The following is a 25,130-nucleotide window of genomic DNA, read 5'->3' on the forward strand; positions in this document are numbered from 1 at the left end:
TTCTCAGTACCAATATCAATTTTAACAGTCTTTAAAATTTTGTGAATAATTTCATTTTAAGTGTTTCCCTTTTTTAATGGTAGTTTTACTGATCTTTGGATTTAAGGTAAATGCGCTTCTCTGTTAAAGAGCCCTTTCTTCCAGATAAAACCCAGATAAGTTTGGAATAGGTTCAGATAACATCACTGAACTGTGGTTTTTATTCATTTGGTGTTAACTGTATTCGAGTCCTGAATCCAGTATTTTATATTATGAAACTTTTAAAAAGGAAGTGTTTTATTGACTTGGAAACTAATATGTTGCATGATAATGGCATTACTCCTTTAACCATTATAAACTACGAGAAAACTTTACTTCACACATGAAATATTTCTTGCTTGGAGAGTTGCTCTATAATGCTTGGAACATACCTATAAAGTACTGTGTGGGAACCTAAAACTATTTAAAAAGAGAAACTAAACAATTTAGCAAGAGTTATAGAAATGAGTATTATGGAAGACATTTATAAATAAGCTCTAAAAAAGGTGAAAGCACTTGTAGTTCATAGAAAGACCCATGAAACTGGCTATTTATGGCTGATTGCCATTAAAACTGAGTAGTCTGGCCTGAGAAGGGTGTAGCAGATGAAAAGGAAAGAGACAAATTTATTGAGGGAGTTAAAGAAGCAAAGATTAGATCTTGGAGGCTTATTCTAATATGGCAAACCAAAGTGCATTCTTTCAATTATCTTTTTCTTTCTAAAAGTTAGTTGTGTGAATAAGTCCTAGGTTGTAGCCAGGCCTGAAGAGATTAAACTGGTAAACAATTTAAGAATGAGAACATTTACCGAATGTTTGCCATGTTCCAGGCATTGTTCTAAGCATTTCATGTGTGTTAATTCTTTTAATCTTCACAACCACCTTGGGAGAAAGGGCTCCCATTTTATAGATGAGAAAACAGAGAGGTACATGTTAATAATAAGTAGCAGAGCCAAGATTTGGACTATGTGCCAAACTATGATTGTGACTGAGGTGAACCAGCAGTTAATACTGTAATTGTTTTTTGTATGTGTATGTTTTCTTACAAGTGGCTTGCCTTGAGTAATCTCTCGTAATTTTCTTTGATCATGAACAGATTTTTGAGTCTCTGTAAAATTTGTGTCCCTGTTGGAGTGTCCTGTATAATGGGGAACATGATTTTAGGCTCTGTGAGACTTTTTTTTTTTTCCATTAATAATTGAATGTGATTACTTGGTAAGATTGTGAATTTTACAGATCATCATGAAAAACAGGAAAAGTTAGTTTTTACTGAGCTGATTATTTGCATGCTTACTTTTGTATATGTCACTTTTAAGAAACAAGTTTTAGAAAAATGGAACTGAATGAAATTTTATGTGTATTGAACCTCAATTATAAAATTAAGTGTGTAGTTTTTATGAGCAGTCCTTCATTGGACTGATTAATGGGAGGATAAAAGTGAAATCCAACCCAATGGCTTACTAACTTGTGTGTTCCAAAGGTCATGAGCCAACTCGACCATGACAAAGTAGTTTTTAAAGGAATTGTAATGAAATAATATGCTACTGTATAACACAGTGAGACACCTACAATGTATACCTCCATTTTGCTGGTACACACGTGTGCATGCTTGCACACATGTATACACACACACACATACTGTCTCTCACACAATTTTTTGTTATAAAGCAGCAGGTTAATTGCAAGATACTGTGCAGAGATCTGATAAATTTGTAACTACAACCACTTCAGGTATCATTCAAATGAATAAAGGAATCTCTTGCTTTGTAGATGCCATTACAGTTCACTTTTTGTAAGTGAGGTCTACTTGAAAAGAACACTATATCCCCATGTGTATATGTGGGTCAGCTAGAGTACTTTAATCATGCACATTGGGGTTTAAGCTAGAATTTAGGAGTAAAAGTTGCATGCACATTGGATTTTAAGCTGAGATATAAGAGTAAAAGTTGATAATTTTTGTAAAATCTAAAATGCTTTATTTAAAAATTCTATTTTATTTGTCAATAACTTATATGAGGTAGAAATTTAAGGTTAAAACTTGTTGCTGTCAAGTCAATTCTGATTCGTAATGACCCTATAGGACAGAGTAGAACTGCCCTGTGGAGTTTCCAAGGAGTGGCTACTGGATTTGAACTGCCAAATTCTTGGGCAGTAGCCAAGCTGGTAAGACATAAAATGTGAAATGGTCAAAGTAGGCAATTAGTCCTGTGTTAAATACGAGATAGAAGGGAGAGAGATTATATTGTGGGCTGGAGTGGGCTAAAGAAGGCCAGTGGGGATTTAGCTAGACCTACAAGATCAGAATAATTATTTATTATTATTGCAGGCTCAGCATTGTTCTGAGTATGTTCCATGTGTTATCTCATTTAAAATTCATGAGCAAAAGTTGATGGGTAGTAACATACATAGAGTATTTGGGAGACAGAATAGACTAATCTGACTAGAGTTGCCAAATTTAGCAAATAAAAATACAGGGTGCCCAGTTAAATTTAATTTTCAGATGAATAATAAATAATTATTCTGTATAAATAAATATGTTACAAACAATATTTGAGACATACTTCTAAAAAGTTATTTGTCATTTAACTGAAATTCAAATTTAATTGGACATCCTGTGTATTATCTGAAACCCCATGTCTGACTTGAGTGGAAGGAGGGGACATATGGTTCAAAATAGTCAAAAATTAGATTTTTTTTGTTTTGAGGGCCCCAAGAAATAGACCAAGTAGTTTGGATATTGTTTTGTGTGCAGTGAAGCCAAAAAAACAAACCCATTGCCATTGAGTCGATTCTGACTCATAGCGACCCTAAAGGACAGAGTAGAACTGCCCCATAGGGTTTCCAAGGAGCAGTTGGTGGATCCAAACTGCTAACGTTTTGCTTAGCAGCCAAGCTCTTAACCACGGAGCCACCAGGCTCTGTTGTGTGTAATAGGAGCCACTGAATTTTTATGTTTAAATATTAATCTAGTAGCTGTGTATGGAATCATGTATCAGTGTAATGGAAAAAGTTTGGAGAAAGAAGTCCTTTCAAGAGGTTTTGTTTACCAGGTGAGAAAATAAGGACCAAGAATGGAGTAGAGAAAATGAGAAACATGTGGGATAACAAAAGAAATTGATCGAATAGGTTACTTATGGAGGAAGAAAGAGTTAAAGTTTTTTTTTTTTAATTAAATTTAATATACATGGAAAAACATACCAATTCAATAGTTTCTGCATGTACAGTTCAGTGACATTGATTACATTCTTCGAGTTGTACAACCATTCTCACTCTACTTTTCTGAGTTGTTCCTCTCCCATTAACACAAACTCACTGCCCCCTAATATTCCTATCTAAATCTTTCAAGTTGCTGGTGTCAATTTGATTCCATATAGATCTTGAAATAGCAGACATTTTTTAATAGTTAAGCTAAACTATTTGGTTTTAAGATTTCAGGGGATATTTTTGTTTAAGGTTTAAAGATTATCTCAGGGCAATAGTTTCAGGAGTTCATCCAGCCTCCATGGCTCTAGAAAGCCTGGGTTCCGTGAGAATTTGAAATTCTGTTTTGCACTTTCTCCCTTTTGATCAGGATTCTTCTATAGAATCCAACAGGGAAGTTTTTTTTTTCCTTTTTTTTTTTTAATTATGCTTTAGGTGAAAGTTTACAGCTCAAGTCTCATTCAAAAATTTATATACATATTGTTTTATGATAGTGGTTGCAACCCTGACAATGTGACAGCACTCTTCCACCTTTCCACCCTGGGTTGCCTGTTTCCATTTGTCCCATTTTCCTGTCCCTTCACGCCTTCTCGTCTTGTTTTGGGGAGGGAGTTGCCCATTTGGTCTCATTTTTTATTGAACTAAGAAGCAGGTTCCTCACGTGTGTTATTGTTTTATAGGCCTGTCTAATCTTTGTCTGAGAAGTGGGCTTCAGGAATGGCTTTAGTTCTGAGTTAGTAGGGTGTTCCCTGCCATCTCTGTCAAACCATAGTTCCCGGTCTTTTATCGTGAATTTGAATTTTGTTCTACATATTTTTCCCACTCTATCTGGGACTCTGTCGTGATCCTTGTTAGAGTGGTTTGGGGTGGTAACCTGGCACCATCTAGTTCTTCTGGGCTCAGGCTGGTGGAGGCTTTGATTCATGTGGTTGTTTAGTCTCTGGGTTAGTATTTTCCTTGTGTCTTTGGTTTCCTGCATTCTCCTTTGCTTTGGATGGGATGGGACCAATAGATGTACCTTAGATGGCCACTCACAAGCTTTTAAGACCCCAGACGCTACTCACCAAAGTAGGATGTAGAACGTTTTCTTTATGAACTGTGTTGTGCCAGTTGATGTAGATATCCCCTGAGGCCATGGTCCCCAGCCCTCAGCCTCAGCAACTTGGTCCCCCAAGGTATTTGGATGTGTCCAGGAAACTTCTATGCCTTTGCCTCAGTCAGGTTGTGCTGCTGACTTTCCCTATGTTGTGTGTTGTCTATCCCTTCACCAAAGTTGACACTTGTCTACTATCTAGTTAGTGATTTCTCCTCCTTCTCCCCCACCACCCTTGTAACCATCAAAGAGGTTTTTTTTTTTTTTTTTTCTTTCTGTTTGTAAAGCTTTTCTTGAGTTCTTATAATATTGGTCTCATACAATATTTGTTCTTTGTGATTCGGTTATTTCACTCAGCATAATGCCCTCCTGATTCATCCATGTTGTGAGATGTTTCAAGGATTCGTCATTGTTCTTTATTGTTGCGTAGTATTCCATTGTGTGCATGTACCAAAATTTGTTTATCCATTCATCTCTTGATGGGCACTTAGGTTGTTTCCATCTTTTTGCTGTTGTGACTAGTGCTGCGATGAACATGGGTGTGCTTGTCTATTCGTGTGATGGCTCTTATTTCTCCAAGAGTTAAAGATTTTGATCCTTAATATTTATGTAAAAGGATGATGATAGCACCATTGATGGAAAGAAATCAGGAAGTACAGCAGATTTGAAAGGAGAGACTTTGATATTTGGATGAAGTATCTCATTTGCAGTCCTGAAAAGAGGTAGAGTCTGTTAGGTATACTCTCTTTTTTGTAGCTATACTGTGTAATGGCAATGCTGTCCAATAGAAATACAATGCAAGCCACACATGTAATTAAAAACTTCCTGGTAGCTACATTAAAAAACTAAAAAGCAACAGGTGAAATTAATTTTGATAATGTTTTATTTAACTCAATGTATCAAAAATGGTACCATTTCAACATGTCACCCATGTAAAATAATTATTAATGATATCTTTTATATTATTTTGTACAAAATCTTTGAAATTCAAGTGAATATTTTACACTTAAAAACACATTTCAAATTGGACTAGCCACATTCCAGTGCTCGGTAGCCACTTATGACTAGTGATTATCTTGTTGGACAGTTGAACCTTAGAGGGTGAGTATTTTTTTCTTAATAACATGCCTACAATTTTAGTAACTGTACTAGAGGGTGTCAGTTGGAATAATTTAGGTAGGATGAATTTTCCAGGCCAGGAGTTGGCAAACTATGGCCTGTGGGCCAAATTCAGCCCACTGCCTGCTTTGTAAATAAAGTTTTATTGTAACACAACCATGGTCATTTGTGTATTGTCTATGGCTGCTTTGTGCAACAACAGCAGAGTTATGACAGAGGATATGTCACAAAGCCAAAAAACACTTAATATCTGGCCTTTTACAGAAAAAGTTTGTTGACCCCTGTCTAGGCCCCAAACTAAGTCTCAGGGATAAAACACTTACTTCATACATTTAAATGAGTTTTCTGAAAGAAAAAATATTGAAATAGTTAAAAGACAATGTATATATTACTTCATTTATTGACCAAGCATTTACTAAAAGCCTTCTAGTTTCCAAGCTCTGTATTAGGCTATATAAGCAGGAATAAATAAATGTCCTTAATCAAGAAGTTCACAGTCAAGTTGAAAAATAGAGATGTGTACACAGATCATTACAAAGAACTATAATAGTGTTTTGGGTGCATCCCATTGACACACCTTCCTCTCTGCCTGGGGAATGGAAGGTAATCAGAAGAATGGAAAGTTTCAGAAGAAAGGACCACCTGAGATGAACTTTAAAGGATAAGTAGAGGTTATTCAGATAAATGAGAAGGATGACATTTTAGACAGAGGATCATTTATGCCTAAAAGCTAGAAGGTGTGAGTGTAGCATAATCAGAAATTGACTGCTTATTATGCCTGCAGCATTGGGTAGACTGGAGCCCTGGCAGCGCAGTGGTTAAATGCTGCTAACCGAAAGGTTGGAGGTTTGAACCAATCAGCCACTCCACAGGTGAAAGATGTGGTGTCTGCTTCTGTAAAAGATTTATAGCCTTGGAAACCCTATGGGACAGCTGTATTCTGTCCTATAGGGTCAGGCAATGGGTTTTTGGTTTTTTATAGGGTGGACTGACTGGTGCAAGATGAAGAAGGAAAGACGGTCAGGGTCATTTCATGATCATAAAGCACCTTTGGTTTTTATAAGGAATTTTGAATTTTATAATTTGAGCACTGGGGAAACTTGTAGGATTTTGAAGCATGAAAATGCATCTGATTTTAGGAAGATCACTGACTATTGTGTAAAGAGAAACCTATTGTAGACTAGGTGAGAGGGAAGTCCCCTAGTTGAGACAATAAGCTTTGGTAATGAAGAGGATAAAACACATTTGAGAAATGTTTGAATGGTGTTTCTTAAAATGTGTTCTGTAGAACACTGATTGCAGAAAATAAAAGCCCACTGCCGGTGAGTGGATTCCAACTCATAGCAACCTTATAGGAAAGAGTAATACTAACCCACAGGGTTTCCAAGGCTGTAAATCTTTATGGAAGCAGACTACCACATCTGCCACAGAGCCACTGGTGGTTTTGAACCCCCGACATTTTGGTTAGCAGCCTAGCACTAACCATTGCACCACTGGGAAATGCTTCATGTTATATCTGCCTTTGGGCTTTACAGTGCAAATTTGCATATTAAAGGTTATTAGAAGTTCCACTTTAATCCAGCATCCCCCAAACTAATTTGATCATAGTACCCTATTTTAAAAAAATAAATAGCTATTGCTGTCCTGCAGAATGAGGGTTTCAAGGGCTATAGTTTGGGAAACCCTAAACTATAGAAGAGTCAGAATCAACTTTTGGCCAGCTGAATGAGATGGAGCAAGGGGAGAAATCTACTTGAGGGACTGCTGATGAAGTTTTCACTTATATTTTCATTTATAGAGATATAAAATAGGAGCAGGTTTAAGAGGGAGAGGGAGATTATATGTCCAGTTTTGACAGGAAGTTTTAGGTGCCTATGGCATAGACATCTAGATGGAGATACTCAGTAGACAAGCCAGGAGCTCCAGAGAGATCTAGGCTATAGATAGAGGTTGAGGAGTTAGCTTGTAAATGGTTGGTTGAAACCATGGATGCTAGTGACATTTCCTGTGAGTGAGAAGAGTAAAAGCACAGGGCAAAACCCTGAGGGGACCAGTGGTGTCACTAGGGTTGGTGTCACCTAGTGCAGTAACTCATGGTGTCACATGCCCCCACCCAATAGGCGGGCTGCCTGGAGAGCCTCCCTCCTGTGGGCAGAGCAGCCCAGCCTTCCCCCTAGAGCTGAGTGCGTGTGGCACCCCCTCTGCTCCCCTCTGTAGCTCCTGCAGCTTCTCCCCTGTCCCTTTGGCCAAGGTGGAGACCCTCCTCTCTGCCCAATGGCAGGCACCTGCCCACGCGCAGCCTGACTGGTGGGTGACAAGGTAATGAGTTTCTGCACTGGGTGATGTGTGATACCAACTCTAGTGACGCTATTGCCTTGGTGGCCCATCCCTCTGTTGCGCTGGCCCGCCCGCTGCTGCGGCTGTGGACGCTGGGATCATTTTGGTGTCACCCCTTCTGACAGTGTCGGGGGGTGCAGTCTGCACCTTCTCCGCCCCCACTAGTGACGCCACTGAGGGGACACTGGTGTTTAAGAGGGAGGTAGAAAAACAGAGTGTCAACAGAGAAGACGGAAGAAAAAGGGGAAAATTTAAAGGAGAGAATGTCAGTGATCTCATATCCTTCAGAGAGATCAAGAAGGATGAAGCTCAAAAAATTCCTTAGAATTGACATTAGAAGGCTATTGGAGCCTTCCTTAGATAAGTTAGGATGAAGGGGTCATAAGCCAATTTGCAATAAAAGAAGGAAGTAGGGAAGCTGCTAATGGAAGTGTTTCAAAAAGCTGGTGATCAAGGGATGATAATAAACCTGTAGGGTGTGATAACCAGAGGGAAAGGTGTGTAAAAATTTTAAAGACACTTTAAGAAAATAAGGTCATTTAATTTTCAAAACATTGTTCAGAAAAGTATTTTAGGTATTGGTGGTTGGGCTAGAGGGGGGAATGAGGAACGTACATATGTCCCCTTCACCAATTTCCTAGAGGTAAAGGAAAATTGAAAAAAGAATCCATTTGAGTAATGTTAATGTTAACTCCTATAAGCTTCTTTTCGTGCATAGTTAAGAATGTCCTGTTGAAAAATGTCTATAATGATCATGCCCAAGTAATTCCTGTCACACGGTAATTACAGATGTAGACAGTGATGTCTCCATTGCACAGAAGTATAAAGTAAGCCATGGTGGCTGTAACTTGTGACTTGTTCAGTAAATCAAAGTAGTTAGTGATACAGCTTAAAGGAAAACAGAAGAACTGATGCATTTGAACTGTGGTGTTGGTGAAGCATATTGACTATATCATAGACTGCTAAAAGAACAAACAGATCAGTCTTAGAATACAACCAGAATGTTCCTTAGAAGTGAGGATGAAGAGACTTTGACTGTCTTAATTTGGGAGTCATCAGGAAAGACTAATTGCTAGAAAAAGACATCATGTTTGATAAAATATAGGGCCAACAAAAATGTCAATGAGATGGATTGACGCAACAGCCACAACAGTGGGCATAAACATACCGAGAATCTTGAAGATGTCGCAGGACTGAGCAATGTTTTGTTCTGTCATATATAAGGTTGCCATGAGTCGGAACCAACTTGATGGCCCCAACAACAATAACAAGTGACCAAAGTTCTTCTGAGTAAAAAATCTTTTTGTATTTATCAATCATATAGCTGTGGAGTCTAATTTAAAAGAATTTCTAACATTTGGGCATCATGCTGATTAGTTTATATCCCTAATTAACTAAAATATAGAGTTACCAATTTATTGTGAAATTTGTCTCAATTTGAACACTAAAATTTCATACATTCTGTCAGCATCAATTCAGATTTGTAGGATATTTCCTTTAATAATAATTTAGAAATTTGGAAGGAAGAAAAAATCTACAGATGGTAAAATGGAGTATTGACTTAAATCATGAACCTGAACCTGTTGCTGTTGAGTCGATTCCGACTCATAGCAACCCTATAGGACAGAGTAGAGCTGCCCCATAGAGTTTCCAACAAGCGCCTGGTGGATTTGAACTGCTGACCTTTTTGTTAGCAGCTTTAGTGGGTTTAGCTCTTAACCACTGAGCCACCAGGGTTTCCGACTTAAATCATAGTAGACATTATTGAATACTTGTGTGCCTGGCAGTGTACGATGGGCTTTACCTAAATTAAATGTAATCCACAACAGATCAACAAAATTGGTGGTATTATCTCCCATTTATAGATAAGAACCATAACACAAATTTTTTAAGTGATTTCCCTAAGATGCCATAACTATTAAGTGGCAGAGCCTGGACTCAAACCCATCTTGTTGACTCCAAAGCAAACTGTAGTGATTATTATTTTTTAAAACATAAAATCCAGTAAGACATGGTGGGTGTGATCCAATACATCTATCATCAATTTTTCAAGATGCTTGTGTATACCCCTGTAGACAAGGCAACCTTTTGGAGGGGTGGGTACTTACCTGAAGTGTATGAGGGAGGTGCTTCTTTCCACTGACTGAGAGAGTTGGCAATTTTAAAGAACTCTCAAACATTTTTTATATATTCACTAGCCCCAGGGGGCCTCCTGGAGGAGAAATGCTTTGGAGTGGGGGTAGAGCACACGTGGTGGAAAGGAAGAGGCATAAATTCTCCCACTTAGTGGTTGCTTTCTGCTATCCTATGCTATTGGATAAAATGAAAACCAAAACCAAAACCCAAGCCGTTGCCGTTGAGTCGATTCCAACTCATAGCAACCCAATAAAACAGATGAACTGCCCCATAGAGTTTCCAAGGAGAACCTGGTGGATTTGAACTGCCATCCTTTTGGTTAGCAGCCATAGCACTTAACCACTATACCACCAGGGTTTCCATGCTAACATCAAATTAGTTTGAGCTGCATCTCTATATCCTAGATGAAGGAATGGTTTGTAAGTTGCTCTCTTTCAACAGCAGCATTAGTACATATGATTTCTGAACCCTTTATAGATGGCTAGATTTTGTCTTGGGGAGGAGTCAGGTATATTCTGTTTCTGTTGTGCATTTGGCCAGGAGACATGGGCATGTGTAGACGTGCCTTTGCTGTGTTCACGTTCAATTCTCTTCATTTTTCTTTTTGAGTCTGGACTTCTGTAGTGGGTAAACTCAGGAACTTATTCCTAAGGAGCTCCATGTTTAAGGAGTATAAATATTCAAGGGTCACATGGAAACACAAGATAAAGTATAGACTTATTTTCAAAGGTTTGTGCAGATTAGCAGAAAGACATACATTTTAATGAAATTATTTGACTATTAATTTTTAAGAGGTAGAGAAACAATTCTGTTTCTTTCAATAACTTTTAGAAAAATCTGTGTAGCATATTCTGAGTGTGATGCACTGTTAATTAAATCATATTAACAACATTTCAATTTCAAAAGTGTATAAAAGCTTGTAGAAAGACTTTAAAAGGTTATGATGTGACAGCTCAAGAAAACTAGCTCTATAGTATCAGTGGTTTATTTTCTTCTTGCTCCGAATTAAAATTAGAAGGGGGAGGGGAAGGCAGTGAAGTGTTAAGGCCACGAGGCTGAATCATCTAAGGAAGTGAGTCAGTGACTATGAACCATAACTTTCCTTTTTCTGAGATTTTGACTATGACAGCTTAACACTGAATTACTTTAAAAATCTTCTTGCTTGCTGTCAGTGAATTGAAAACAGTGCCTTTTCTCCCCTCCTAGAGATCTTTTAATATTAGAATTTGGATCCATTCATTCTTTCAACAAATATTTAGTAGAAATACAGTGATATTAAAAGTAGTAGCTACATTCTTTAAAACTAAAAGCCGTGTGGTGGTTAGGAAATCTTTGCATGTGGACGATATGTCAGTATCTTTGTGTGTATATTTAACTCTGTATAAACTCTGTATAAACAATAGTAATTCCTGATCAGCTTTTAAAACGAGATTTTTGAGGCTAATAACTGATGACTCATTTATGGACTTACCAGGACAAACCTGGAACACTGGTAGCTATTGACACATCATATTTCTATTTAGTACACTTGAGTTTTTTTTTTTTCCCCTAAGTCTCTGATTGTTAGAAACCTTGAGCTCATAACTGAAATAAACATATTACATTACGGCATATTGTTGAAACTTTAAAAATCTGAAATGTAACTAATTGTCAGGCTTGTGGGGAAAGATAGGCAGGTATCTCAAAATAAATACTGGTACTATTATGTTAAATATTCTCAGCCTTTTATGGTTGATTGCTTATCTTTAGGATTTGTACTCTTTCTATAAGATTGGATTGCGTTTTTTATTATCTCCAGCTCATGAGTAATACTTTACTTACTATAGTGAGTGCATTTCACACAAGAACCTAGTGTTTAGAAACCTAGTTGAGTTACCTTAAGTTCCGTTTTTGTTGTCAAGACAAACTTGAATTATAGAGTGAAACATTACTTTTTTAAAAAATTGAGGTTAATACATAACAAAACATTTGACGTTCCAACAATCTCCACATGTATGGTTCAGTGGCATTGGTTATGTTCACTATGTTGTTCAACCATCACCCTTACTCATTTCCAAATTTTTCCATCATAGGCATTAAATTTTTATTCTCCAATAAACTTAGTCTAATGATATGATAGCAACACCTTGGAGAATGTTTTAAATAAACAGAAATAAGTAGTACTTTTATTTCATTATTCAGTGGTCATCTCATTGAATAAGCATCAATTTTAGACTAGCATGCCAAAATTTCTAAATTGCCTCCAGCTAACAAATCTTCCTATGAGTGTGGCTGGGGAGGCTGTTGTTTCCATAGGGAGGCTGTTGTTTCCATATGCTTAGACATGTTAATTTTTCTCCTTTCACAATTATAGTGATTTCTGGGATTTTTTTCTGGCTACATATCCCATCTTAATAAAGCCTAAAGTATGTTGGCTACTGGTATACCTCAGAAGTTGTTGTTGTTGTTGTTAGGTGCTGTCGAGTCAATTCCGACTCACAGCAACCCTATGCACAACAGAATGAAACACTGCCCGGTCCTGCGGCATCCTCACAATTGTTGATATGCTTGAGCCCATTGTTGCAGCCACTGTGTCAATCCACCTCACTGAGAGTCTGCCTCTTTTTTGCTGACCCTCTACCCTACCAAGCATGATGTCCTTCTCCAGGGACTGACCCCTCCTGATAGCACGTCCAAAGTATGTGAGATGTAGTCTCATCATCCTTGCTTCTAAGGAGCATTCTGGTTATACTTCTTCCAGGACAGATTTGTTCGTTCTTTTGGCAGTCCATCGTACATTTAATATTCTTCACCAACACCATAATTCGAAGGTGCCAATTCTTCTTTGGTCTTTCTTATTGCCTGTTCCGCTTTCACATGCATATGATGCAAGTGAAAACACCATGGCTTGGGTCAGGCGCACCTTAGTTCTCAAGGTGACATCTTTGCTTTTCGACACTTTAAAGAGGTCCTTTGCAGCAGATTTGCCCAATGCAATGGATCTTTTGATTTCTTGACTGCTGCTTCCATGGGTGTTGATTGTGGATCCAAGTAAAATGAAGTCCTTGACAACCTCAATCTTTTCTCTGTTTATCATGATGTTGCTTATTGGTCCAGTTATGAGGATTTTTGTTTTCTTTATATTGAGGTGTAATCCATAGTAAAGGCTGTGGTCTTTGATCTTCATCAATAAATGCTTCAAGTCCTCTTTGCTTTCAGCAAGCTAGGTTGTGTCATCTGCATAATGCAGGTTGTTAATGAGTCTTCCTCCAATCCTGATGCACCATTCTTCTTCCTATAGTCCAGCTTCTTGGATTATTTGCTCAGCATACAGAATGAATAGGTATGATGAAAGGATACAACCATGACACACACCTTTCCTGACTTTAAACAATGCAGTATCCCCTTGTTCTGTTCAAACAACTGCCTCTTTTTTTTTTTTAATAATTTTTATTGTGCTTTAAGTGAAAGTTTACAAATCAAGTCAGTCTCTCACATAAAAACTTATATACATCTTGCTACATACTCCCAATTACTCTCCCCCTAATGAGACAGCCTGCTTTCTCCCTCCACTCTCTCTTTTCGTGTCCATTTCGCCAGCTTCTAACCCCCTCTACCCTCTCATCTCCCCTCCAGGCAGGAGATGCCAACATAGTCTCAAGTGTCCACCTGATCCAAGAAGCTCACTCCTCCTCAGCATCCCTCTCCAACCCATTGTCCAGTCCAATCCATGTCTGAAGAATAAACAACTGCCTCTTGATCCATGTACAGATTCCTCATGAGCACAATTAAGTGTTCCAGAATTCCCATTCTCTGTAATGTTATCCATCATTTGTTATGATCCACACAGTCGAATGCCTTGTGTAGTCAATAAAACACAGGTAAACATCTTTCTGGTATTCTCTGCTTTCAGCCAGAATCCATCTAACATCAGCAATGATATCCCTCTTTCCACATCCTCTTCTAAATCCAGCTTGAATTTCTGGCAGTTCCCTGCTGATATACTGCTGCAGCCACTTTTAAATGATCTTCAGCAAAATTTTGCTTGCATGAGATATTAATAATATTGTTCGATAATTTCCGCATTTGGTTGGATCACCTTTCTTGGGAATAGGCATACATATGGATCTCTTCCAGTCGCTTGGCCAGGCAGTTGTCTTCCAAATTTCTTGGCATAGACAAGTGAGTACTTCCAGCACTACATGCGTTTGTTGAAACATCTCAATTGGTATTCCGTCAATTCCCAGAGCCTTGTTTTTCCCCAGTGCCTTCAGTGCAGCTTGGACTTCTTCCTTTGGTACCATCAGTTCCTGATCATATGTTATCTCCTGAAATGGTTGAACGTTGACCAATTCTTTTTGGTATAGTGACTCTGTGTATTTTTTCCATCTTTGTTTGATGCTTTCTGCATTGTTTAAAATCTTCCCCGTAGAATCCTTCAGTATCATAACTCGAGGCTTGAATTTTTTCTTCAGTTCTTTCGGCTTGAGAAATGCTGAGCATGTTCTTCCCTTTTGGTTTTCTATCTCCAGCTCTTTGCACATGTCATCATAATACTTTGTCTTCTTGAGCCGCCCTTTGAAATCTTCTGTTCAGCTTTTTTACTTCATCCTCACAGTATATGAGTATCAAGATGGTAACCTAGGCAACTATGATTTTTGGATTCAGGATTACAGTGTTAGAAATACTGGAGAATTAAATCAGGATCTGGAAACATTCTGTGTATAACACTATCAGTGTCATTCATAGGTTGGAGAAGAGGAGTGAGGATATTCCTCAAATAGTTCTTATAATGCACTTTCTACATTTTCACAGGGAATATTAGTTCCTTAGGAGCCCTGGTGGTGCAATAGTTAAGCATTCAGCTGCTAACTGGAAGGTTGGTGATTTGAACCTTCCAGCTGCTCCACAGGAGAAAGATGTGGCAGTTTGCTTCTGTAAAGATTACAGTCTTGGAAACCCTATGGTGCAGTTCTACTCTGTCCTATAGGGTCACTATGAATTGGAATCAGCTCAGTGGCAACAGGATTAGTTCTTTCTCTGACAGGGTTGATTTGGGGAAAAAGCATGGGGTTTTGAGGTGGAGAGACCTAAGTTTGAATCCCAAACCTGCTACTCAATAGCTAAGTGACAGTGGGAAATTAATCTCATAACCTATGTTCCTGTCACTAAAAATGGAAATGATAAATTCACCTAATAGAGTTTTTATAACTAAAAGTAGTAAATAATGAGAAAAATCCCTAGCATAGTATCTAGCATGGTAAGCACTCAGTAGAATTTAGATTTTCCTCCTTCCCCTCTAGTTTAATAATTTAAATAATTAAAGCAGAAATAAAATCTAAATTTTATGCTAATATCATTGAAATATTTAAAGATGAAATTATATGTCTAGGATTTGAATCATAACAACCTCGGTGTGTGAAGAGGGATTATAAATGAAACAACATTGACCAGGAGTTAATAATTGTTGAAACTGGGTGAATGGGTACATAGGTGTTCATTATTTGTTATGTTTGAAATTGTCCACAATAAAATGTTTTTTAAATTATACTAGTACATAAAAAAATTCAGTGAACAAAGGTGTTCTTAAAGTGGGGAGGAGCCAAGTATTGTTGTGTACTACCTTTTTTAAAGATGATGATTAAGAAGAGGTATTAGTGATTCAAGAATGGTGGTAGCTTTTATTCCTTCAACCACACAAAGCATGCAGTCACCAGTTCTTTGGCTAAGAGGAAGGAGTGTCAAGAGGGAAATCTGAAAAATCCTGAAGAGGTCTAAATGCTTTTGTCTAATTATCTGAGTCACTCCTCAGGGTGGATGTTCTGTGGCATGGCTTCCTGCCAACATAATTCTTAGATGCAAAAAAAGAGCAGCTGGGCCAAAGAAACCAAAATGACTACTGTGACACTGGAACCAGGTTTATATGCAAACATTTTCTCTGTTATCTCAGGAATAATAATAGAGATGTATCAGTGACTCTTCTGAGCCATATTAATTTTCTAAGAATGAACATATGAGTTACCAGCATAATTGGAAAAATTCCAGGGAGTGAACAAATGTGGGTCACTTATTCATAGGAATGTGGCTGTTCTACACAGCACTGAGATGTAGAAAAAAAAAATGTATGACTTTCTTGCATTTAATGATTGCTCACTGATTACCATAGAAGGCTAAAGATCTACTTTTTAAAAATCTCTGCACCTCTTGTTGGGGTGAATTCTACAGACTAATGTATTTGAGAAGAACTTTCTTGGATAAAAGACTTGCCATATGTATAGATGTAAAATTGTCCTTGTTTATATAGGATTATAATTAGATTAATGTGCTTAGCATTTCAACCAAGCTTGATGTTCTTTATCATTAATTAAAGACCTATTTTTAAAGAACAAAATTAGAAGTTAAGTGCTGCTTTAGAGCGGACAGGGACTTTCACTTTTCCTGTTCAGCATTTTTAAAGTAATTGTTTATTTCTTAATGATTTCTCTGAGAATTTTGATAGCCTTACCATAACTGGTAAGGTTTACGATATTTAAATAACTTCTCAGTAAAATCTGAGTTTAGGAATTATAATCATTCAACAATGACATCCACCATTGCTATGAAAGAAGTGTAAGCAAAAGTGTTACGGGAATTCAAAAGCATTGATTTAATTCTAATGGTGATGGGGTTGGAGAAGGAGAATGACCTAGAAGGAAATTAACACTGTTTTCATCATCTAGTACTTCTATAACAGAAATACCACAAGTGGATGACTTTAACAAAGAGAAATTTATTTCCTCACAGTAAAGTACGCTAAAAGTTCAAATTCAGGGCGTCAGCTCCAGGGGAAGACATTTTCTTTCTGCCTTCTCATCAGTGTTCCCCAGGACTAGAAGCTTCTCCATGCCGGGACCCCGGGCCCAAAGGACACACTCTGCTCCCAGTGCTTCTTTCTTGGTGGTATGAGGTTTCCAACTCTTTGCTTGCTTCCCTTTTGTTTTATTTCTTGTAAGATAAAAGATGGTGCAGGCCACACCCCAGGAAAGCTCCCTTTACATTGGATCAGGGATGTGACCTTAGTAAGGGGGTTACAATCCCACCCTAATCCTCTTTAACATAAAATTATAATCACAAAATGGAAAACAACCATAGAACACTGAGAGTCATGGCCTAACCAAGTTGATACACACATTTTTGGGGGAGCATAATTCAATCTATGACATGCCACCCTTTGGCCCCCCAAAAATCACATCCTTGCAACATGCAAAACATTCATCCCATCATATCAAGGCAAAAATCTTAACTCCAAGTCCCAAATCCAAAAATTCCTCTTCATTTGTGAAACCTAGAATACAAATTACCTGCTTCCAAAGGTACAATGGTAGCACAGGCACAAGCTAGACATTTCCATTACAAATGGGAGAAACTGGAGGAAAAGAAGGGACAACAGGCAACAAGCAAGTCTGCAGAACACATTACATTAGCCCTCAAGGCTTTGAAAATAATCCCCTGTTCTCTGAGACAATGTACACAATGGCCCTGCCCTCCAGACTCTAGGTATCGGCCACACTCTCCAGATTCTGAGTGGAGGCCCCTTGGCCCTGGGCTTCAGCTCCGCTTTCCAGGCCCACTGGGACAGCAACTCTGCTCCCTTGGGCTTTAGGTGCACCATTCTCCTAGTTCATCTGAGTGCACGGACTTCACCCTTAGAAACGCCAGAGGCCATGGTTCCACCCTTTGAAACCCCAAGAGGTCCTGGCTATATCTTTTGAAACTGAGGCAGCTCAGCTGCTGTGTTTCTTGTCTCTTTAGCTTCTGCTTTCTGGTTTCTTGGCCTCTCGGCTCCTTGAGCCTCACACCTGCATCTGTCCTGCTGGAGCAAGTGTTTCAAATCTCTGTAACTCCACTGATAAGTACCTGGAGGCACCCCACTCCTCCAGGAAGCCTCCTGTGCACAAGCACTCAGCTCCCTGGCTCCATGGGTCAGCTCTGGTACTGGTCTCCTGGTTCTGTCGCTGCTGCTGGTTCTCTGCCACTGCAGGTTCTCTGCTGCTGCCAATTTTCTGCCGCTGCTGGCCCTCTGTTGCTGCCGCTCCTGTATCCATTCACAGTTTCAAAACCGCTTCCACAATTTAGGTATCTGTTAGAGCAGCACCCCACTCTCTTGGTACCAAATTCTGTCTTAGTTGTCTAGTGCTGCTATAACAGAAATACCACTAGTGGATAGCTTTAACAAAGAGACATTTATTCTCTCACTGTCTAGCAGGCTACGAGTCCAAATTCAGGGCATCGCCTCCAGGGGAAGGCTTTCACTCTCTGTCGGCTCTGGAGGAGGGTCCTTCTTGTCAATCTTCCCCTGGACTAGGAGCTTCTCTGCACAGGAACCCCTGGTCCAAAAGATGCGCTCCACTCCCAGTGCTTCTTTCTTGGTGGTATGATATCCCCTGTCTCTCTGATTGCTTCTCTCTTTTATAGCTCAAGAGATTGGCTCAAGAGACAATCCAATCTTGTAGACTGAGCCCTACCTCACTAACACAACTGCTGCCCATCCTCCCTCATTACCATCATAAACCCATTGCTGCCCAGTCGATTTAGATTCATAGTGATCCTAAAGGACAGAGTAGAACTGCCCCATTGGATTTCCAGGGAGTGCCTGGTGGATTTGAACTGCCAACCTTTTGGTTAGCAGGTGTAGTTCTTAACCACTATCTCACCAGCGTTTTCCATTAACATCACAGAGGCAGGATTTGCAACATATAGGAAAATCACACAATACCAGGAATCATGACCCAGTCAAATTGATAACATATATTTTTGAGGGGATATAATTCAATCCATGACAAACTTATTGAGAATTTCCTACTGTGAGTTCCAGGGTTCTGTTATGTACTTTATTTCATTTGTTTTGCAAGAATTCCTTGACGTTACTGATAAGGAAAGATTTACTTCTGCCATTTTGTTGTTTTTTTTTTATGTATCTTATGTCTGCTTGAACTCACTTAAAATTCACAGCAGTTGCTCCAGCGTCAGATCACCTAGGTCCCAGTCCTGGCACACAGTAGCACATACTACAATGAGACCTTGGGCAAAGACTGTGTAGGACATAATTATACTAAAAAAATTATTCATTTTTTATCTGAAATTTAAATTTAACTTGTTGTCCTGTGTTTTATCTGACAATCCTACCACAAAGAATTAAATTAGCACAATCTTAGAAAGTACATAAACATTATTTGTGTATGTAAGTGCTCAATAAATATTAGCTCTTAATTTTTGGAATATCCCACTTTATAAATAATGAAAAATTCAGGTTAAATAATTTGTTTGAATTCATAGATACAAAGTAGTTTATCTGGAATGTGAAAGGGTATAGTCACTTTGGAAAACAGTTAGGCAGTTCCTCAAAATGTTGAAACTTAAAGTTACGTTCCCACAAAAACCCAGTGCCATGGAGTCGATTCCGACTCATAGTGACCAAAGTTACCATATGACCCAGTAATTCCACTCCTAGGTATATAGCCAACAGAAATGAAAACAAGTCCACATAGAAACCTATACATGAATGTCTAGAGCAGCATTATAAATTATATCTAGCAGGGGAAACAACCTAAATAATCATCAACTGATGAATGGATAAGCAAAATGTGTTATGTTCATACAATGGTTTATTAATCAGTCATAAAGAGGAACGTACTGATGCATGCTACGAAATGGGTAAAACTTGAAAATGTCACGATAAATGAAAGAAGCCAGTCACGAAAGTCCACATAGGGTTTGCAATTCTTACACTACGTGTATAAGATTCAGGAGAGGCAAATCCATAGAAACAGAAAGTAGAGTAGTGGTTGTCAGGGGCTGAGGTGGTGACAGAGAGAATGGAATGAGTATGGAGTTTCTTTTTAGGATGATGAAAATGTTCCGAAATTAGAAAATGACAATCATTGCACAATGCTGAATATACTAAAAACCGTTGAATTCTATTCTTTAAGAGGGTGAATTTTACGATATGTGAATTATATCACAATAAAGCTGTTAAAAAAATAAATAATGCTCTGGGATTGAAACCCAGATTGCCCAGTTCCAAGGAGTCTGCTCTTTTTCACTACACTGTGCTACCCTTCACATTATATAGATCTCAGGGTAGGCTTCAGGAAGGGAGAATATGTTTTAAGTTTAGTAAAAATGAGCAAAATTTTGGTTAGGCAGGAAGGGCCTCTCAGAACAATTATGTTTAGGAAATATAAATAGTTCATAGTTACTGAAGGGATTTGTGGACATAGTTGAATGTGAGGTTGGAGGTAGGTTATGATCAGATCATAGAGTCTTGAGAGCCATGTTAAGGACTTTGGATAATCAGATTTTTGAGAAGAGGAATGACGTGATCTGACATATGCCTGAGGGAGGTAACTCAGAAGATGTATTGGAGACATGATAACTATTGAGCATATTATGCAATAATGAATATAGAAAAAGCCATCAGTAAACATTAGGTGCCTATCATATGACCCTTTCAATTAAGACAGTGGTAATTTAATAGGATTGGCAAAAAGGGGGTAAATGGAAGAAATATTGAAGATGTGGAAACTCAAAGACTTGACATCTGAGTATAGAGGGTGAAGAAGAGGAATGAGTCAAAGATGATATCAGAATTGCTAGCCAAAAGCTTGGAGGAGACTGGCACCACTAGGTGAGGAGCACAGGGAAAATCACAGAGGTGTCTGAGGTGTGGGGGGGTGGTTGGTGAAGGTAATGAATCTGATTTTGTACATAACAAATTTGAGGAGACAAAGAGGTGCTCGATATGCAATTGGATATATCTGGGGAGAAGGGAGAGGGAAACAGGTCCAAAATTATAGGAGTAATATTCATATTTAAGATGTAAATGTTAGGAAAATTGCTAGTGAAAAATGAGAGAATTATTACATAGAGACAATGCTATGTCATGAAAAATAAGACTAGTTTCCGCAAGTAGAGGTGGTGTGTATATGTCACTGAGCTCTCTCTGCGGCTGGGTGAAGAGGGGTATTTGCTTCCAACTGTATACCCTTTAGTACAGTTTGAAGAAATGTACTTGTAACCATATACATGTATGGCTTTTAAAATACATTAGTTGTTTAGATTGTATGTTTTAGGGAGCCTGGAGGACAAGAGTCCAACTCCACCTCTGACTTCTGTTTAGTTTCCAAGATGACACCCTAAAAAAAAAAAAAAAAATGACATTACTGATCCAGAGGATTCCCTCCATTCCATCCATTTTAAAAGTGGAGCTTCTTCACCAAAGGAATCTCTGTAAATGCGAAATATTTCTGAGCATATGTATTAGTTATCTATTGCTGTGTAACAAATCACCCCCAAGTTTAGCAGCTTAAAACAACAAATATTTATTATCTGACAATTTCTGTAGTTCGAGAATCTGGCCACAGCTTAGCTAGGTGCCTCTGGCTCACAGGCTCCCCAGCTCACTCAGTGGATGCTAGCCAGTATGGGTTCCTCAGAAGGTGGGCCTCTCCATGGACATAGCGTCCTCGTGACTTGGCAGCTGGCGATCTGAGAAAGAGAGAGAGAACCAGACAATAATAGTGAAGACAGAAGCCACAGTGTTTTATAGTCTAATTTTAGAAGTGACATCCTAAGAAGTCAGTCAGTAAGACTAGTCTACATCAAGGGGAGATGATTACACAGGGCTATAATTACCAGGAGGGATCATTGGGGGCCATCTTAGAGGCTGCTACCACAGCATGGGATGGTCATCTGTCTAGGCCAGGGCAGAGGATAGCTCTGTACTCTACTCTGAGGGGTTTCCCACCTCTTTTTGGAGGGAAAGCAAAAGGTTAATATATCAAAATTTTAGAATTTAGAACTCTATTTTCTGGTTGCTGGGAAGAAGAACAAAATATTTATAGAATAACTTGAACATATCACTAATGAAGAATTGTATTTTAACTAATACAGGTGAAGTGTTTTAACTGTTGTCTACCCTAAACTTTGTGACTTTAGAAAGAATAAAAAAAAAATTAATAGCTGCTGCAAAAAGCCATAATTGTTGGAATATATATGTGTTTGTCTGCTAACCTAAAGGTTGGCAGTTCAAATCCTCCAGCTGCTTTTTGAAAATCCTAAGGGACAGTTCTATTCTGTCGCTATGAGTCGGAATCCACTCGAAGGCAAGGCGTAGTAGTAGTAGTACATATTCTAGCTGGCTTAGTAAAACTACTTGTCATTATTAGATACATGTTTGAATTGTCAAGTGAATGTTAATCTTTGCATGCATAAAGACTCACATGTGTTTATTGGCTATACCAGTACTAGTTACCCTCAAGTTGATTCCAACTCATGGTGACGCTATGTATGTCAGGGTAGAATTGTGCTCCACAGGGTTTTCAAAGGCTGGTTTTTGGGAAGTAGATTGCCAAGCTTTTCTTCTAAGAAGCCTGTGGATGGATGTGAACCTCCAAACTTTCGGTTAACAGTTGAGTGCATCTGCATCACCCGGAGATTATGTTATTGCTTAAAAATACATAATGTGAACATGCCATATATATCAATTTGGAATATTTTCTGCAGGAAAAAAGAAAAAGAAAACCAACAATCAACCAAACAAACAAAAAACCTGATAGATGACTCTAGCCTAAACAATTAGGGGCTAATTTTCTTACCTGGTAAATTCAGAGGTAGGCAGTTCTGGTCTCGTATGGCCCATTAATGTAATCAATGGCCCAGATCTTTGCATCTTACTACTTTGTAAACCTTAGTGTGCTGGGTTGTTGACTTATGATTCTCAAGATGGCTGCTGCGGTTCTAGGTACCTGTGCCCATTTTCACTGGCAGGAAGGAGAAAGGGGCAGCACCATTGGCCAGAACTGTGTCTCGTGGCTTCTCTTAGCTGCAGAGGAGGCTCAGAACAACCACTTAACTTTTCTTGCCTCTCTTGTGGAAGGGATTGAGAATGGGTTTTAGGTTAGCTTTATCAAAGGAAACCATGGTTTAAAAGTTGAGAAACACTTGGATAAGCTGAAAGGAGAAAATTCCAAGTAAGGGGTATAATATGAAGGGCAGATGGAATGAACACTGTGATGATTCGCCAGACACTGAGGAGCCCAGCCCTAATTGGAGAACGGGGTTGAAAAGTGATAGAAAATCACGGTGGGGCTTAGCTTGGCTGTAGTAATTAATAAGAAAGTACTGAAAGGTTTTGAGAAGGTGAATAATATGTGAAAAGAGATGAAATATATTTGGCAATATGAATTATAAAGAGTTAAGTTCAGAGTTAAGGAAGCCAGGAAGCTGCTGCAATAATGCAGTCACAAAGTGCCCATTATTGAGTCATATACAATGGATGATATTTGACCATTTTTGACCTGCAGTATTATTAGATTCATTCATGTTGGAAGTGATGATCCAATTGCCATTGAGTTGATTCTGACTCATAGCGACCCTATAGGACAGAACAGAACTGCCCCATAAGATTTCCAAGGCTGAAATCTTTAGGGAAGCAGATTACTACATCTTTCTCCTGTGGATGGACTGGTGGGTTAGAACCGCCAAACTTTTTTTTTTAATTAAAAAAAATATTTTTTTTGTACTTTAAATGGTTTACAGAACAAACTAGTTTCTCATTAAACAGTACATCTATTGTTTTACGACATCGCTTAACAACCCCATGACATGTCAACAGTCTCCCTTCTTGACTCTGGGTTCCCTTTTTTTTAAAATAATTTTTATTGTGCTTTAAATGAAAGTTTACAAATCAAGTCAGTCTCTCACACAAAAACCCATATACACCTTGCTACACACTCCCAATTTCTCTCCCCAATAATGAGATAGCCGGCCTGCTCTCTCCCTCCACTCTCTCTTTTCGTGTCAATTTCGCCAGCTTCTAACCTCCTCCTCCTCATCTCCCCTCCAGGCAGGAGATGCCAACATAGTCTCAAGTGTCCACCTGATCCAAGAAGCTCACTCCTCCCCAGCATCCCTCTCCAACCCATTGTTCAGTTCAATCCATGTCTGAAGAGTTGGCTTCGGGAATGGTTCCTATCCTGGGCCAACAGAAGGTCTGGGGGCTCTGACCACCGGGGTCCTTCCAGTCTCAGTCAGACCACTAAGCCTGGTCTTATGAGAATTTGGGGTCTGCATCCCACTGCTCTCCTGCTCCCTCAGGGGTTCTCTGATGTGTTCCCTGTCAGGGCAGTCATCAGTTGTAGCCGGGCACCATCTAGTTCTTCTGGTCTCAGGATGATGTAGTCGCTGGTTCATGTGGCCCTTTCTGTCTCTTAGGCTAGTAATCGCCTTGTGTCCTTGGTGTTCTTCATTCTCCTTTGCTCCAGGTGGGTTGAGACCAATTGATGCATCTTAGATGGCTGCTTGCTAGCGTTTAAGACCCCAGACGCCACTCTTCAAAGTGGGATGCAGAATGTTTTCTTAATAGATTTTATTATGCCAATTGACTTAGATGTCCCCTGAAACCATGGTCCCCAGGCCCCTGCCCCTGCTATGCTGGCCTTCGAAGCATTCTGTTTATTCAGGAAACTTCTTTGCTTTTGGTTTAGTCCAATTGTGCTGACCTCCCCTGTATTGTGTGCTGTCTTTCCCTTCACCTAAAGTAGTTCTTATCTTCTATCTAATTAGTGAATCCCCCTCTCCCACCCTCCCTCCCTCCCCCCCTCTCGTAACCACAAAAGAAGGTTTTCTTCTCAGTTTAAACTATTTCTCAAGTTCTTATAATAGTGGTCTTATACAATATTTGTCCTTTTGCAACTGACTAATTTCACTTAGCATAATGCCTTCCAGGTTCCTCCATGTTATGAAATGTTTCACAGATTCCTCACTGTTCTTTATCGATGCGTAGTATTCCATTGTGTGAATATACCATAATTTATTTATCCATTCATCCATTGATGGGCACCTTGGTTGCTTCCATGTTTTTCCTATTGTAAACAGTGCTACGATAAACGTGGGTATGCATATATCTGTTCATGTTAAGGCTCTTATTTCTCTAGGATATGTTCCAAGGAGTGGGATTGCTGGATTGTATGGTAGTTCTATTTCTAGCTTTTTAAGGAAGTGCCAAATTGATTTCCGAAGTGGTTGTACCATTTTACATTCCCACCAGCAGTGTAGAAGTGTTCCAATCTCTCCACAGCCTCTCCAACATTTATTATTTCGTGTTTTATGGATTAATGCCAGCCTTGTTGGAGTGAAATGAAATCTCATTGTGGTTTTGATCTGCATTTCTCTAATGGCTAATGATTGTGAACATTTCCTCATGTATC

The sequence above is a fragment of the Elephas maximus genome, chromosome 10, assembly GCF_024166365.1.
Source record: "Elephas maximus indicus isolate mEleMax1 chromosome 10, mEleMax1 primary haplotype, whole genome shotgun sequence".
Taxonomy (NCBI): Eukaryota; Metazoa; Chordata; class Mammalia; order Proboscidea; family Elephantidae; genus Elephas; species Elephas maximus.